Source organism: Leopardus geoffroyi, chromosome D1, assembly GCF_018350155.1.
Source record: "Leopardus geoffroyi isolate Oge1 chromosome D1, O.geoffroyi_Oge1_pat1.0, whole genome shotgun sequence".
NCBI classification, from domain to species: Eukaryota; Metazoa; Chordata; class Mammalia; order Carnivora; family Felidae; genus Leopardus; species Leopardus geoffroyi.
Window position 1 is genome coordinate 25,748,756 of NC_059329.1, and position 18,392 is coordinate 25,767,147.

Sequence of the window (18,392 nt, forward strand, 5' to 3'; positions counted from 1 at the left end):
TGTCCTAGTTCATAGATGCCTAATCACCTTCAAAGGCCCACCTCCTAACATGATCGCGTCAGGGGTTAGGATTTCAACATGTGAATTTTGGAAGGGACACAAACATTCGCTCTATAGCAAGGTATAAGAAGATCAGTGCGTGTGACCTAGGCCGAGGCAAGAGTGGGGCCTCTACATCAGCACAGGGCCAAAGCAGCTGCCAATGTGGAGGGTGACATTGCCTTCGTGGTGGTGAGGGAAAATAAAAACCATGTGCAAAGGTCAGGACACTCTGAGAATGGCTGCCTGTTTGCCAGCAGGAATGCCTCCCGGCTGGGGATTGCACTACCCATACTGTTCAGTATCAGAAGGGAGACACAAGGTCCGGGAGGGAATTGGACCCCTCAATGGGCAATTTGCCATGCAAGCCTAGATGTCCATTTGGGGAAGGAAGACCATACACCCATTGCAGGGAAAAAGCAAAAATCTGAATGTTGCCCTCGGAAGACCCACTTTGGCCCAGAAGGTCCAGTCTTGGCTTGTGCTAGGCGAAAGACCACCATGTGCCACGTGTGTCCCTGACCATCCCTTTAGACCCTGTTAGATCCCAGCCATAAGGCATGTTGACTTCTCTCTGGCAAATAAGTGTCCAGGGAGGAGTTTCGGAAACAGGAACGTTGTATGTTCTCTAAGAGGCTATTTACTTTTACTCAGAAGCTGCTACTAAAGTAACCTCGATTTCTCCCCAAATCACAGGGAGGAATTAATGAGAATTTGGGCACACCAGCGTGTGCTTTGAGCTTCCCTCTTTGCCAAGTGGCAATAGCGTAGGTGGAAAAATCTAGGGCGGAGCGGGGTAAGGCTGCTGGTAGTAAGAAAGGAGGTAGCATACGCGCTGAATGTCATTGTCACGTTCCAAATCACGTCTTAAATAGACCTGTTCATGGGAGACACTGCAGTCAGACCTGGGGGATTTGAACCCTTGCATGGCAACTGCTTTGTCCCCTAACCCGCAGGAGCACTCAGCCATGGTCATTCAGGCATTCACCTGCCACCTGTTCCCCTCACAGAGGTCCACTGGGTGTGCACATGGAGACAGGAAAGAGAGGAAGGGTGTTAGTGGGACCCAGATTGCTCCCTGATGGATAGAAGCATGGGTGTCCAAGCCACCCCCCACCCTCCTTCCTTTTCAGATTAAGCTTCAGACTAGAATTCTGCCCAATGCACACACCCCATCTTCAGGGCCCTCACAGTCTTTTCATATGCAAGGAGAAAATCCTGAGGGTGGGGCGGGAGGGATCTGTTCCTCTTTCTGTGGGTCCCAGAATCCCAGTGGGGCCACGTTGGCAGGAGAGCCTGGACCTTACTCCTGACCATCCCTTCCCTCTAGGCCGGGTGGAGTGCTGTTAGCCATTTCGACGGCCGTCTCGTGGCGGAAAACACGGGGCCGACTCTGCACAATGTCCAAAGGGTCTCTCACTTTCCATCGCTTCGATTTGCCTACACATCCCGTCACGCAACAAAAATTTATGGAGCACCTTCTGTGTGTCAGGAGCGGGAACAGGCACCATGGATTCAGCAGCAGTCAAGACGGACCTGATCCTCTACCCCGGGAACTTACCATCTGGCAGGGAGCAAGAGAGAGACAGGAGGGGACACAAACAAAAGAAAGACTTAGCTTGCGGTGAGGAAAGAGCAAACTGAAGTCAAGCACAGCGCAGGTGCAGCTGGGGAAGGATGCAGGGACCCACCTCCGAGGAGGCGTCCTGGAGCTGAGACTTGCATATGAGGAGGCATGAATTCATCAGGCAAAGTGGTGGGAGTGTCTGATTCTGGACAGAGGTTAGAGCATGTGCGTGAGTCCTGGAGTGGAAGAATCTGAGGGCAAAGACCAGGGAGGCTGTGGCACCGTGGGGGGGAGGGGGAAGAAGCAGAGGTCAGACCCTGCCGGCTGGGAGACAGGGCTGTGAGCGTGGGCTTTATTCCAAGGACAGTGGAGAAGAGCAGAAAGGGTTTTGTCAGAGGGGCTACCCGACAGGAAGCGATTCTATTTCGAGATGGCGTGGGCTCAGTTGTGTGGGCTTTCGTTCCCCAGCGGGGCCTCAGGTTATCAGCCACAAGGGGCCGCTTTCTGAGCTGCTCCGTCTGGCTGTACTCAAAAGCCACAGCTGACTTGAAACACTTTATAAACATTTCCAGGTTGTAAATTCTGTGCTATTTCTGAGCCGTTCCGAACAAATTCATTCCAAATATTATTGCACATCCCCTGCGTGTGAGATGCTGATCGGATCGGGTCAGGGCCCCTTAATGCCACAAGCCACGCCCATGTCCACCTGCTGCATTTGCCACCTACGCTGGTTTTCAAGCCGCGCTCCTGCTACTTAAGAATATCGAGAAAGCCTTCCTACGGTATAGCACTGACCTTGACAGCTCATTCCACATTCACTTCAAGTAGATGGCAGGCTCTTTTCATTGCAACACTGCCAGGCAGCATCTGGAAGAGAAAACTGGTTGCTTTTCAAAGGCTTTAAAGTTTTTGCTTTAGAAAAAGGAAATTTCATTCTGTAAGGCACTATGCGTGTGTATGACGTGTGTATAACATCTTGAAAATTGGTATTGCTTTGTGTGACACTCAAAGAAATCCAGTGCTCCTGCTGTTCCCAACCCCCTTGCCCCTTTATGACCTCTCTTCCCACCTTCAATCATGGACCCTTTGACTCTCTTGCTCCCACCCCACCTCCCCCCGCCCACTCCACCTTCCACTGCAAGATGCCTTGTTGCTAGCCAAAGTTTCCCTGCACACACTCTTCCAAGGATATTGGCCCCCAGCCAGGTTCAACTTACCATTTTCTTCCCCCTCTGTATATGAAAATAAGATCGCTTTTAAAAACAAAACAAGGGGAGCCTGGGTGGCTCAGTTGGTGAAGCATCCAACTTAGGCTCAGATCACGATCCCACAATTCATAGGTTTGAGCCCCACATGGGCTCTCTGCAGTCAGCACAGAGCCCGCTTCAGATCCTCTGTCCCCCCACCCACCGCCATACCTCCCCAGCTCACTCTCTCTCTCTCAGAAATAAACAGTTAACAAAACAAAACAAAAAACAAAATACACAACATTTTTAAGTGGAAGGGTTCAGTGGAAGGATTTTTACAGAGGAATTAGGTTGTTCCGGAAGTCATTCTAGGCCATCCCTTTAGGCCAGGCTTAACTTGTAATCACTCACTCACATATTCAGCAAATTTCAATGAGCAACCTTCTGTGTTCTGAACATCCTGCCAGGAGCTGGGGGAAGAGAATCGAATAAGACACGGGCCCTGCCCATTGGGAGCCCGCAGCCATGTTGGACAAGGGTTTCAAACTGATGGCTCTGATTTGTCTCATTGACCAACCATCTTAATCTGTGTTATAGACACAGACAAATGCCCATGTTGTTGGTTACCAGAGGACCAGATAAAAATACAAGGATATTTTCATTAAAAAATTAGTGAACGAAAAGATTCAAAATGCAGGTTTTGTGTATAAAGTCAATGATTTGCCATCAAATCAGTAGTAACGATTTATTCGTTTAAGATACACCATTAAAAGACAATGACAATTCCAGGAAAAACCTTCAGACCCTCCACTTTCAACTCATTTGCAAACTCTTCGGCTTAATCTGTGGAAAATGGGTCAACCAGCAAATAGTTATTCCAGTTTCCAGGATTTTTTTCATGCTCCACCTTAAAAAAAAAAAAAAAAAAAAAAAAAAAAGGAACACAGCTGTTCATCACGGACTTGGAAAATTCTGCCCATCCTGACCCTGACAGGGCCCTGCAGGTCCCCCACGGCCCTCTCCTGTCCATGCAGGTGACCAGGGGGAGGCAGCTTTTTCCAACTGGAAACTTGGTCCACAGAAGGAGATTCTGCGGAAGCTGCACTCCAGGCCTCCCATACACCCATCCCCGACCCACCACTGAGCAAACTTCCACAGAGCACCCTTGCCAGGGGGTGGGGACGCGGTGGCCCTGGCACTGGACTTGGGATGGGAGTTTCAGCAACTGGCAAAAGAGATGTCTCTTGTCTTGGAGGAGCTTAGATTCCAGTGGGGAGGCAAGCATTGATGAAGTAAATTCACACATCGTGCAAATTTAGGCTTTGGCCAGCCGTGTCAATGAGAGTTACAGGAGGCAATGAAGAATCTACAAAGCACAGAACAGCAGATCTTACCTGGTCTGGAGTCGTGGCATTTGAGCTGAGGTCTGAAGCATGAGAAGGGCTTAGTCAGGAGACGGGGTGAAGAAAACCCTCCCAGTGTGGGCACTGCGGGCGAGGGAGAATGATGTTCTGGACGACAGAGAAATACCAGGCTGAGGGGGAAAGTGCCAGAGGCGGGGGCTGGAGGACAGCAGGGTGCCAGGGCTACCTCGGTGGCACAGATTTTGACTCTTAGCTTAAGAGCAATGGAGCACCACCAAAAGATGTGCAGTTTTTAGAATACCTCTTTGGTTAAGAGTAGAGAATGGATGGGATGCTTGGGTGGCTCTGTCGGTTGCGCGTCCAACTCCGGCTCGGGTCCCGGTCTCGTGGTTCGTGAGTTCGAGCCCTGCGTCGGGCTCTGTGCCGACAGTGCAGAGCCTGGAGCCTGTTTTGGGGTTCTGTGTCCCCCTCTTTCTCTGTTCCTCCACTGCTCATGCTCTGTGTCTCTCTCAAAAATAAATAAGCATTAATAAAAACAAAAGATTCTCTCTCTCTCTCTCTCCAACCCCCTCTCCTCACTCTCTAAATAAATAAAGAGTAGGGAATGGATTGGAAAGGGCCAGAGAAGGCTTTGGGGAAGCTAGTTGGGTGAGAAATGTTGGTAACTTGGACTAAGGAGGCAGCAGTGGAGTTGAGGAGATGTAGGCAGGTTTGGGAAAATGCAAGACGAGTTTTAGCAGAATGATGGGATCCTGGGGGTGTCACGGAGGACATTCAGCCCTCTGGCTTCCAGAAGCAGACAGGCAGCTGGGTCATCGCCTGAGCCTCGCTGCACTGGAGCAGAGGCCAGTTTTGGTGGTGGGGGTAGAGAAGAGACTGGTACGGGTGTGGTTTCACCAAATCTCTGCATTTGCATGGTTGCATGTGAGGTATGTCCGAGGACACTCAGTAACCATTTGAACATAGAAGTCTGGGGCTCAGAGACTGAGAACAGGAAAAGTTCTGAGTTTGAGCGTCATCAGCGGACAAGTGGAAGATGGAGGTGAGTCTGCGGATGAGATCGTCCTTGAAGAAAGCATGGAGGGCGAAGCAGGGACAGGACTGCTTCTTCATTTGGTAGGCAGGCTGGATAGGAGGGGCCTGTGAAGGGGCTCACAAAGGCCCCCCTGCCTTCCAGGACTCTGCGGGATGCTACGTTCGGGGAGATCCTCCCAGATACAAGCACAACAACTTCTCCTAGAGCCTTTGGGATCCTGAGGAGATGCCGAACGGGGAGCCTGTGGAGGAGTCATGAGGTGAAAACAGCAGGACTGGGCAGCATGAGGCAGCACTCGCTGACCTGCCCCAAGCAGAGCGCACCCTTCAAAGTCCCCCTGCACCAGTCGGCTCACTTCCAAGCACCCCAGCCCCAAGATGGCCAAACAAGAGGGCCCATCCTCAAACACGAGGGTTCGAGGGTTTCCCTCCAATAACCATCTCCTCTACCTCCTGAATGTGGCCTATTTTTCTCTCCTTCTCACATGCCACATGATCTACATTGTTCTGAATCTCTCTCCTAATTAGTTCTTTTGACTTTGTAGCTTCGCGCTGTCTTTTGACTTCCACTGCCCATCTAAACGCCTTACGTTCACTTTTGAAGCATTCTTTAAAGTTGATGTCATCTTGTTGGTTTCTATTGGGATGTCTGACATGTAGCTAGCTTAAAAGAGTGAATTTCCATATTCTCCTTACAGATTTGCATTTTCATATCCGTTGGAGGAAAGGCAGTCGGCTCCTATGACACAGCTGGTGGGCAGAAAGTTATACGGAATGAAGCCACTGGCTTCTTGTCAATGTGAGGTCCCAGGGAGGAAAACTGAAGAAATTACCCAAGGGAGGAGAACTTTGTCACTAGTTAATAGAGTTGATGCCTCCATGACTGCCCCTCACGTCACCCCATCCCCATGTAATTGATAGAACCTGTGCCTGGGATAGGCTCTTCTGAAAGATAATCCAGAAGCAGCCACCTCAGCTGCAATTCCAATGAAATATCCCGGATGTTTCCACTCTATTCATTTTACTCACTTAAAGATGGTCTTCGTGTGTCATGAGTTAGTGCCTTTCATTCATTTGCAGGGTATTTATCCAGCCCAACTGTTTCATTCTTAGGAAGCTATGCTTCAAGTTTCCACAGCAGAATCCTTCAGCCAAGACTCATGAAAAAAATCCAAAATATGGTAATGTTTTCACTCACACGTTTACATCACAAACATACAAGATACACACACCCCTCCAGGATCCGCACTGAGCATTAATTCATAATTCTGGGTTTTAGTTCCAATAAGTTTTCTGGCCTTTTCTCTCTCTCTTCTTCTGTGACACCTAAGCACTTGATGCCATGATATTCTTTTTTCTTCTTTTTCAATTGAAGTGTAATTACCATAGAGCGTTATATTAGTTTCAGGTGTACAAGATAGTGATTCAACAATTCTTTTTTAATTTTATTTTTTATTTTTTAAAGTGATTCAACAATTCTGTACATTACTCAGCGCTCATCATGATAAGTGTGGTCTGAATCCCCTTTACCTGTTTCACCCATTTCCTCACCCACCTCCTCTCTGGCAACCACCAGTTTGTTCTCTGTATTTAAGAGTCTTTTGGGGGGGTTTCGCTCTTTTATTCTTTGTTCGTTTGTTTTGTTTCTTAAATTCCACATATGAGTGAAATCACATGGTATTTGTCTTTCTCTGACTTATTTCACTTAGTATTACACCCTATAGGCCCATCCTTGCTGTCGCAAATGGCAAGATATCATTCTTTTTTATGGCTGAGTAATATTCCATTATACATACATGTTTTTCCCCACGCCTTCTTTATCCATTCTTCTATGGATGGACACTTGGGTTGCTTCCATTTCTCCACATCTTTGGGTAAATAAATACCCAGTAGAGGAATTACTGGGTCATATAGTAATCCCATTTTTAATTTTTGGGGGGAAACTCCATACTGTTTCCACAGTGGCTCTTTACTGACCTTTGAATTGGTCATAATAACCGTTACCTTACCCACTAATTTACAACAAGAGTTATAAATTGAAAACCATGTGCAAACTTTAATGTCCCACAACTGACGTTTCACCATCATCTTCACCATTATCTACCCCCACACAGGTAAAGAGCCAGAAGTGCTAGTGCAAGAAGTAACTCCATCTGAACTTGGAGTATCCATACCACCTTGGAAAGAGAAGAGCCCCTCGGTCAGAAAGACCCAGGTTCAACCTCTGAGTCTCTTTTTCTGCTGTAGAACAGTGATAACTACCTCATGGAATGTCATAAAATTAAATGGGATTTCATGGGAAGGCCCCATTCAAGGTGGCATCTCTGTAAATATGGCCTCCTCTCCCTTGTCTTGGCTAACAGGTGACTCCTGTGCACAGGAGGACAGATGAGAGAAAGGGAGTCAGGTGTCATGTGTCAGAAGTCATCGAGAGGCCGAGGTTCCACCAGGTCACTCTGATCTTTTTGCCTGCTCAGCTGTCACCATCTGTTGACCATGGTTGAGGGACGGGGACCCTGCCCTACTACACAGACAGGAAGGACAGATCAACTGGGCATAGGGTGCAGCTGCAGAACTGGAAACTCAGCTCTGGTCCAAAAGGGAGTGGCCAGGAGCACCATGGCAGCCTGGCTCTGGGAACACAGTGCACCTCTGGGGCAAGGGAGATGGGAAGATGGCACACAGGGGCTGCTGCAGCACTGGGGGCCTGGACTCTTTTGAATTGACTGTGGCCACTGATATGAGCATAAGGAATTGGGAAAGACCACACTGGGCTCACAGAGCTCTGACATGGTCCTGGTGCAGGTGGCCTCTGGTTGCCCATTGCAGGTCCATTCTGGTGCTGACATCTCCTGTGGTTCTCATCAACCATAGGAGTCAACCTGGCCCCTTTAGGCCATTGGCATTGTCCCAGGGGAAGCCAAGAACTCAAGTATATCCTAACTTCTGCCATTAACAAAAACCCAATCTCATTCTGGTTGCTCATCGTACCGTCCAATCAAGCCCTGGATCCATAGCTTGCCCCATGACCTAGTGCCTGTTAGCCTCCTCTGCAAAGGTAGATGATGATTTCTCTTGGTGACACAGCCAGCCACAGGAATGCAATTGACTGACAGCCACCAGCAGCGGGTGACTTCGGGCTCTGCCTCAGCCTTCGAAAGCCATTTGTCTTTTACTCTCTATTAATCACATGTCTAACTACATCTTAGCATATTCTTCCTGGAAGACCCAAATGGCTCACAATTGACCCACCAATGGAAGCTGGAGAATTTACATACCAACTCTTCCCTCCTCAGTTGAGGGTTGCCCTGGAATTTTTAAATCCCTCAAATTGCAGGGTTGAGCTGCCTTGAACACTGGCTGAGCAAGCTCTCACTGCACGGAGAAAAGGCTCTCAGGTGTGTGAGGTGAGAACCTGTCAGCAGGATTGGGGACTGTCCACTGCCCCTGTGGGAAACTGAAAGGTAGGCCAAAGGGGTGGCATGTGACCCCAACATCATCTTCTATGAAGAACACCAAACTTGCACTTCTCGAACCCGGGTATTTACATTCCCAGAAGCACATGGTGGTCATGACAGGAGGGCCCCATGGGCATTATGAGCTTGGAGCATCAGTTTTGTGTGTGTGCATTTTGTGGGGAAGCATGATTTCTATTTTTAGCAAATGGATATTAGAGCTTGGAATGCAGACTTCACATGAGTTTTTAAAAGACAACGTGAAATGTCAGAAAAATGCCATGCTTGACATTGGCTGCTTTGTGTAACCTCCTGGACCTCCTTCGCTCAAGTGGAAAAGATTGACAAGCAGAGCTGTGGGCCACTTGGAGCCACTGAAGGGCTTTAAGAAAGTGAGACAGCCAGATTGGTGGCTCCGTGGGGGAAGCCAGCAGCAGGGAGGTTGGGGTGCTTGGGGGATTACTGAGGTCCCAGTGGGCAGAGCACATGCCAGGGCACCACAGGTGCAGCAGATGAACAGAAACCCTCATTCTGGGGTGCAGGGGGGAGGTACCTGAAAACTAATTCTACAATTAATGTTGAATTCACGTTTTGATATCTGCTCTGAACACAGTGCCCCCCCAGAGAACAAGAACGAGGTAAAGGCTTAGCAGGAAAATGTCCTAGACATAGGGAAGGGCTTGGGAAAAAGCCAGGAAGAGGGCATGAGCCTGGGGTGTGGGAGGAAGTGACAGGGCCCATGGGTGAGGGGTGAATGGGGTGGGGAGAAGACGACGTGGCATGTGCCTGGTGGGGTTTTCAGGAGTCAGTCCAGGCGGGCCCCCAGGCCACGGGAAGGACTCTGGTCTGCAACAAAAAGAGGCTATCGGCAGGTTTTAAATAGAGCAGCTACAAAATGATATCTGCAATTTTCTAAAAGATCAATTTAGCTGCGATGTGGAGAATAAGATGGAAGAAGGTCAGGGACAGATATGGGGAAACTGGTTAGAAGTGAGTTACTAGTCCAGGGAAGGGATGCTGGCAGCTTGGGCTAGGAGAGTAGAAGTAGATAGATGGTAGGTAGATAGATAAGAGAGAGAGAGAGAGAGAGAGAGAGAGAGAGAGAGAGAGAATAGATAGATAGATAGATGATGGTAGATAGATGGTAGATAGATAGATAGAAGATAATAGATAGATAATAGATAGATACATATAGATGATAAATGGTAGATGATAGAGTGATAGATAAATGATAGATGATATATATATAGATAGAGAGAGAGATAATAGATAATAGAGAGTAGATAGATAATGATAGATAGATGATAGATAAATAGATAGGTGATGGTAAATAGATATATAGATAATAGATGATGGTAGATAGATGGTAGATAGGTATAGATGATAAATGGTAGACAGATAGTAGAGATATAGATAGTAGATAGATAATAGATAGATAGATAATAAATAGATGATGGTAAATAGATAGATGTATAAATAATAGTTGATGGTACATAGATGGTAGATAGATATATAGATAATAGGTAGATAGATAATAGATCATGGTAAATAGATAGATATATAGATAATAGATGATGGTAGATAGATGGTAGATAGATAAATAGTAGATAGATAATAGATACATAGATAGTAGATAGATAATAGATAGATAGATAGATAGATAGATAGAGAGATACATATAAATGATAGATAAGTAGTAGATGATAGATAGATATAGATGATAGATATATGATAGGTGATAGATAGATAGATAGATGATGGTGGATAGACGGTAGATAGATAGTAGATAGATAATAGATAGATAGATAGATAGATAGATAATAGATGATGGTAAATAGATAAATATATAGATAATAGATGATGGTAGATAGATGATTGATAGATATAGTAGACAGATAAATAATAGATAGATAATAGATAGACATAGATGATAGATAAATGGTAGATGATAGATAGATAGATGATAGATGATAGAGAGATAGATAAATGATAGATGATAGATAGATAGATATAAATAATCAGGGATCTTCAGAGAAACAGAACTTGTAAGATAGATATAGATATATGTACATGTGAATGTGTATGTATGCATGTATACATTATATATAATATGTTGTATTTTATACATATACAAAAGAGAGAAAGAGAGAGATTTAGTATAGGAATTGTCTCTCCCAACTACGGAGATGGAGAGGTCCCACAATGTGCCATCTGCATGCTAGAGACCCAGGAAAGCCAGTGGTCTAATTTAGTCTGAGTCCAAGCACTTGCAAACAGGGGGAGCCAGTGGTATAAATCCCAGTCTGAAAGCAGGAGGAAACGAGATGAGATGTTCAGCTCAACAGTGAGGTAGGAAAAAGAGGGGCAAATACCTCCTTCCTCTGCTTTTGTTCCATTCAGGCCAGCCATGGGTTGGATGATGCCCCGCCACCCACATTGGAGAAGGCAACCTACTTTATGAAGTCCACTGATTCAAATGCTAACTTCACACCCAGAAACAACGTGTCCTCTGAGCCAGTCGAGTTGACACACAAAATTCACTGGTGACTTTCAAGAGGGAAAGTGAACAGGACCTGGTAATAGAAAAAGAATGAGGGAAGTGGACACAGTATGTAAAGGGATATAAAGACTGAACCCCTTGTTTCGGGCTTGGGCAACTGGATGTACAGTGATCCCATTGACAAAGACAAAGCTAGTGGAGAACGATCAGGATCGGAAAAAGAATGAGTTTTCTTTTTCACGTGTTGCATGTGAAGGGCCCATGATACGTGCAAGTGGGACGTGCCGGGTGGGAAAGAAGCCTGGATGGGACAGTCAGAAAGGGGACGAACCAGTAGTACCTGTCTGGGACCCCTGGGGACAAAGGCAGGGGCACTTCAACAAGAAGTGAGTGGTGAATACGGTCACATGCCGCTAAGAACCAGACAATAGTAAAGACTGACACAGTGTCCCTTAGCAAGAGCTGTCGCGGGAGACTGTGCGTGCAGAGGGAGGCCAGCTTGGAGGGACCGAGGGGCATGTGAGGCAGAAGACCTAGGCACACCTCCTTCTGGACTATTGGCTTTGAAGTGGAGAAGCAGAGCAGTGGGTGTCTGGAGGGACACTCTGTTAGAGCTTCGACTGTGCACTGTCATTTGAGGACGCTGGAGGCTTAGCATGGTGAAATGCTGGTAGGAAATGCCTCCCAGAGAAGAGACAGCAGCAGGTGCACGACAGGGCTGGGGGCATCAGCAAATGATCCCCAAGAAAACGGGAGCAGTGGGATCCGGAGCATGCTGACAAGACCACAGTGGAGAACCCCCGCTCTGTGGGACGTTCCGCCCCTCCCTTGTTGTCCCCAGTGCCTTTCTTCTCTCTTCCCTTTGCTCTTTTAAAGTCCTATTTATTCTCGGGCGCCCAGGGGGCTCAGTCGGTTGAGCGTCCGATGCTTGGCTCAGGTCATGATCCCACAGTTTCATGAGTTCAAATCCCACATTGGGCTCTACGCTGGCATCGCAGAGGCTGCTTGGGATTCTCTCTCTCCCTCTCTCTCTGCCCCTCCCCAATTCGCACTGTCCCTGTCCCTCTCAAAATAAATATATAACTTTAAGATTCTACTTATCCTTCATTACCCAGATGAAGTCAACACCCCTTTTTCCTTCTTAGCCAAACCAAGCCTCCGTGTTCCTTGTCCCCCCCGAATGCGCAGTCTTTGTAGCACTCACTGCTCACACCAAATGATGACCCGTGTCCTCTAGATGTGCCATCTAGTCAATCAAGTGACATCTTCTTTCTTTTAATGCGCCTCCCTCAGCACCAGCGCTGGCCTGATGTGAAAGAGAAAAGGGCTTTTACTACAAAGTTATCTCTATCAGGAGTCAGGGTGAGGACAGAGACCTTCCAGCAGCCCTGTGCTCACAGGACTTCAACCCTTGAGTGAACGCTCAGAGACAGACAGATGTCCTGCTAACGAGGTTCACATTTCTCCCGAGGATGGCAGGTCTGAGCTACTGGCAATTAACAAAAGGTGCAAAATGAGAGTGTAGGAGGGTGGATGTAGGAGAGCCTGGGGTGTTGACAGCATCCCTGGTTCCTGTGTGTCCTGTCCTCCTGTCCTCCCTGTCCTCATCAGACGTGTCAAACTAAGAGAGGAGATAATCTCAGAAGCAATTAGAAGGTGCTAAGACTGATGAGATGTGAACACCACGGAGTGGGCATGTCCACCCCGAGCAGGAATTAATCAGTTGCTCAGTAAAAATAGCAGGGGAGAGGAGTGGCAGGACTGCCCAGAGCCCTGGGGTGGGGGGCCAGCCCCAGCGATGTGGACACAGGCATGTCACACTTTCAAGTGACTTGTTTATCACATCCGTCTTCAGAAGGCTGGGGGATGGTTAGGATAGCGAGTTAATTTTTAAAAGTTAATATATGTAAAGTGCTTCGAACAGTGCCTGAAATACAGTACACCTAAGTCAAATACAATAAAACAATAACAACAACGATTATTCGGATCCTTGACAAGCAAGAGCTAGTGACAAATGAAGCTGGATTTGAGTAATGCGTCCACTAGTTGGCCAGAGATAGCTACTAACAAATCATTTAAATTCTGATTTTTGTTTCTTCATTTGAGAAATAAAGATATTCCTGCCTAATGTGCAGGGTTGTTGGGGGGATAGTAGAAGATACAATTGTAGGGTCTAGCCCAGACCATCAGAAATTCACAGTGGAGTGGGGGTGGTCTCCCCAAGGCAAGAATGGAATACCTTTACTCCAGGCATCTTCTCCATAAGTCACTGTGATGGTGAATTTTTATGACAACTTAGTTGGGCCAAGATGCCCAGATATTCGGCCAAACATTATTTTGGATGTTTCTGTGACAGTATTTTGAATGGGATGAACATTTAAGTTAGTAGACTTTGAGTAAAGCAGATTGCCCGCCATAGTGTGGGTGGGCCTCACCTAGTCAGTTGAACACCTGCCTAGAACAAAAGATTGACCTCCCCTGAGCATGAAAGAATTCTGCAGCAAATGGTCTCCAGATTTGAACTGCAACATTAGCTCCCTCTTGAGTCTCCAGCCTGCTAACCTATTCTGTAGGTTTTGGACTGCCAATCATATAGTTACATGAGTCAATTCTTTTTATATATGTAGTACTTATCCTCTCATCTCTGTTTCTCTGGAGAACTCTCACCAGTGAAGACACAAAACTCTCTCTGATTGTCAGCGTGATGCAAAATGAGGCAATGTACCCACCCAACAGTGAAAACCCAGCTAAAACATCTGGCTTGATGGCTAAGGAGAAGGAAATGAGATGATCACATATCTAGAATCTGCAGTTCTGGTCTGCATGACAGAACTTCTATTTTGATCATAATTGAACCCACACTGATGATCACACTGGCAAACCTTTAAGCACTCTGACTCCAGGAGGGGAAGGCCTGGAGAGACACCTGGGAGGGCTAAGTGTCCAGAGAATGTGGTTTTTCCTAAAGTGTATGGAGTCCTCATTATTTACCAGATACTGTGCTAGAGACTGGAGATCATTACAACAACAATAATGAATTTAACTGAACCTAAAATACAATCTACTGTTGGGCACACCATATGTTATGTACCAAGAAGACTGAAAAAAAATCTTCAGATTTCAGAGATGTGTCTCAGAATGAATACAACAGGATAAGGATGGTAATAATAAGACTTTTGGAATTTATTATGGGTAGGTATTTTCTGGGCACTTTTCGTACATTCATTCAATACTCACTGCAAGTCTATGAGATAGAGTCTGTTATCATCCTATTTTATGGATGAGGACACTGAGACTCAGACAGGCAAAGTTCCCTGGTCAGGGTCACACAGCTCCATCCGTAAGTGGCAGAGCTGGGATCTGAGCCAGGCACCCTGGCTCCAGAGTCTGTGCTCTCACCAGGAGACTGCTTACCCCAAATCTGTCTTCTTGTCCAGGGTCCTGCTGAGCGGGCCCTAGCCCATTCCAGAAAGTTCCATGGCTGTCAATCAGCTTGGCTGTAGGTGACCACTTGTAAGTGTACCATTAGCTTTTTGGAGAAGTTCAAATAAAATGCATCTAGAGCAGTTCATGACTCCCTCATGAAGTCATTTTGTCAGGTGGCAAATCTGGGGAGAGGCCAGGACTCAAGGAGCCCTATGTTGTTATCTCGATTTATTGAGAGGACATCACATTACTTCATGTGCCCGCAGCCACCCCGCCCACGAATCCCTCCGTAAATAATTATCACGCCAACCAGGCACAAGGCATTGCTGAGGACCAAAGATCCAGACGGAGTGGAAACGAGAGCCTCTTCCCCTGCAGCCTCCATGGGCTAACTTAACCCAAACTAAACTAAACACCTACAACCCAGGCGAAAGTGGAAGCAGAATGTAAGCAAGCGCCCTTCACCCGTTGGGATGAGCACTGGGTGTTGTACGGAAGCCAATTTGACAATAAATTATATATAAAAAATAAAAATAATAAAAACCAAACATGGAAGCGCCCTGAAGGGTAATTTCTGAGATGGTTTATCCTTCTCTGCTAGTCTCTCCCCTAGGTGTTCCTGGCATCCTGGGGGCACAGCACCTCTGCAGAGAGATGAGGCTGCCACTCTGGTTCCCATGGAAACTGAACTGGGACAGGAGGAACAAAAGGTTCTTCAAGGTCATCAGAGCAAAGGAGAGCGGAGAAAGAGATGGCAAATAACGGGGCTCTGCCTCCCCTTCTCCTTGCCACAGCACGTGGCCTCCAGCAGCCTGACCAGCCCAGCCCCCACCCCACGAGGTCTGTGCCCTCCCCACGCCCCCGGGGGACAGACCGGGGTGCGCCCGGCTCCTGGCCGCCAAGGCCCCAGCCCTGCAGTCCGGCGCCCAGGAGACACGAATAAGGGGAAAGCCCGGTGTGCCCTTCCCCTGCTCAGAGCCGCAAAGCTTCCAAGTGCCTTGTGTCCTCCCCTGCCTGGGGAAAAGGCCTCCTGGAGTCAAGGACTGCTGCTCTGTGGGCCACCTGATCGCCAGCCGAGCTGTGACAGAGACCGGGCTCTGGGACAGATGCAGAGCCCTTCCGCCCCCCCCCCCTCCTCCCGGCCTACGTTCTCCTGGGGGGCCCTCTCCCCATCGCCGCTCTCCCCTGCACGTCAGTCCGTCTGCTGCGTAGCTTTCCCCCCCGGGTAGCTCTTCCTTGCTCCGCGCCCAGCCATGAACTTCTTCCTTCCAAAAGCCCAGGCGGCTTCTCAAGAAAAGACCTTTGCACCTTGCAGCCACCCAGGACTGAGAGGCGGGCCGGCCCTTCCCGGAGCTGTTTATCGGGCCTGCCCTCTCTAGTCCCCAGAGCTGGAAACGGGTCACCCAAACCTCGAGGACCAGCGCCTGAGTCACAGCGAGGCTGGGAGTCCAGCTACGGGATTCAGGAACAGACCAACTTCCATGAGAACAGAGCCTCCTGCGAAGCTGGCGGGGACAAGTCGTCACAGTCTCTTCTGGTTTGATTAGGACCAAACCAAAGCCGCGCGGGGCTTTCATCCAGCCTGCAGGGGCACCTGGGGTCCTACTCCTTCTGAGGTGTCCCCGCAGGGCTCTGGGTGTCCCGCCAGCCCAGGCCCTGCCTTCTGGATCCACTGTCGGAAGCTGGAGCACATCTGAGCTCACGGCTGCAGAGAGGCTGTCTGCGGAAAACGGGGAACCAGCTTGTTATTAGGGCCAGTGCTTAAGAGAATTAAGAAAAAAAAAAGTGCAGGATAGAAAAAAAAGTGGTAGCAGCAGCAGAACTGGAATAATAATAATGATAACATAAATTATAATAAATTTTTATATAATAAATATTATATATAACAAATAATTACAATAAATTATGAAATAATAGATTATTATTATTATTGCCAGGATGTATTTATTCCTATTCTAGTTTTCCTGACATCACCAAAGGAGCGGTCTACCAACTCAGAGTGAAATGGGCTGGGCTATAATCACAACACCTTAGAGATGCTTTTACAAACTCAAACAGAAAGCCCCGGCGGGTGGGGACGGGTGGGGGAGGGACATCCTAAGCAACCAGTCATGTGACTCTGGGGAAGGCAACAAGCCCTCTGTTTCCACAACAGTCAAGTGTGGGACACGGAGCTTCTCCGAGGGGTGCGTCTAGCTGTAAGATCTACGGATTCTCCGGGAATAAAATCATGTTAATGACTACGTTCATTCATTCACTGCGGCCCGGACATTGAGCTGGGGGCTGCCTGCCTGACTCTGAACTCCCTGCACATCTGCCCGGAGACTAAGTGCCAGCTGCCCAAATGGAGGCCTTCTCCCCACCCCACCTCCTGGAGGTGAAGGCCTTGGTGGAGCTGGGTACAGAAGAGGCAAGCAGGGGGGTGAAGCAGAGCTGTAGTTCAGGTTCATTGAGCCAGGTCTTTGCCAGCATTTGGCACTTGCCCCCACATTTAGCTCCTGTAACAAGCCACCGAGGACATAACGTTATTGTGCCCATTTCACATGCAGGGAAAGTGAGGCTTGCGGAAGTGGCATCTTGTGCCCAGAGTCACAGCTGGGGGTGCGGGTGAAGACATGATTCTGATGCCAACAGTCTGGCTTCAGAGTCCATACTTCAAAGAGGGACTGGACCCAAGAAGCCTCTGCGAATTCTGGAGAAAGTTCACCCAGTTATTAGCCTTGGTCCCAGCTGGAAACAGACGGTACCTCCAAACAGGGCAATCGAGGGATATTAATGTAAGACCTATTAGCAAAGGTGGGGGCTGATTTTAGGGGAAGCCACAGGGAGGACGCTGTCTCTGGGACTGAGGAGCCAAGGCGAAGGAAAATTACCTGAGCCGGGGCAGACAGCGAGATGGAGAAGGAAGTCCACCATCCAGGAGCTATGGCCTCTAGGGGACACAGCCCACCCAAGCCCACAAGCAGGGAGCCCAGCAACTACCATGATCTCATTCTACCCCTACCTTCTGGCCTCCTGCCGCTCCTCCCGCGGACCAGACCCAGCTGCTGCTGCCCTGTGTGAGGTCACGTCCTTGGGCACTGAGCTGGAAGAAGTCACCAGTCAGGCAGCTTCCCCAAAGCGCTCCTCACGCGGGGGCATCCAGCCCTGCACCTGGCACCCTGCACCAGCGTGGGGTGCTCGCGAGGGGGAGCGGCTGATGTCTCTAGTTTTGGGACTCCACGGCGGGCCCAGCAGCAGCAGTGACAGGCGCCACGGGCGAAGTTAGGGGAGCCACGTGACAAGGAAGGGCATGCACAGTCCAAACTGTGCAAATCATTTGCTTGAAGACAGTCCCCCTGTCCCTAACACCAGGGCTGAAAACACTCCTTGAAGTCCAATAGCGCAGCAGCGCTCCCGGCCCTGCTTGTGCCTGCGTCCCCTGACCTCCAGAGGGCGCCCAGGAGCAAGCAGCGCTTCACAGGCAGACTGAGAGGAGAGTCCACCGAAGGCCAGCCGGTTGGACAAAAGCAGCTTCCAGCACAGAAGCTGAAACCAGTAGAATCAGACACCTCGGGTTCAAAAGAACATAGAGGTCATCACCTCCAACCCTCCCTGTTTCCCGTCAAATATGTCAATTCAGCCAATTTGGCCAACACTGCAAGTACTATGCATCTATTATTTCTTAAAATCCTTCCTGCAGTCTTCTGAAGTTCTTCCCCAGTTGTCTCAAGGAATAACCAAACTCACCAGAAGCTTATGCAATTCCACACGTCAGGAAAATGTGAGAGAGCAGGTGTTCGATGCTAGCACTGAGCTCTTTCCTCGAGGGTCCCTCTC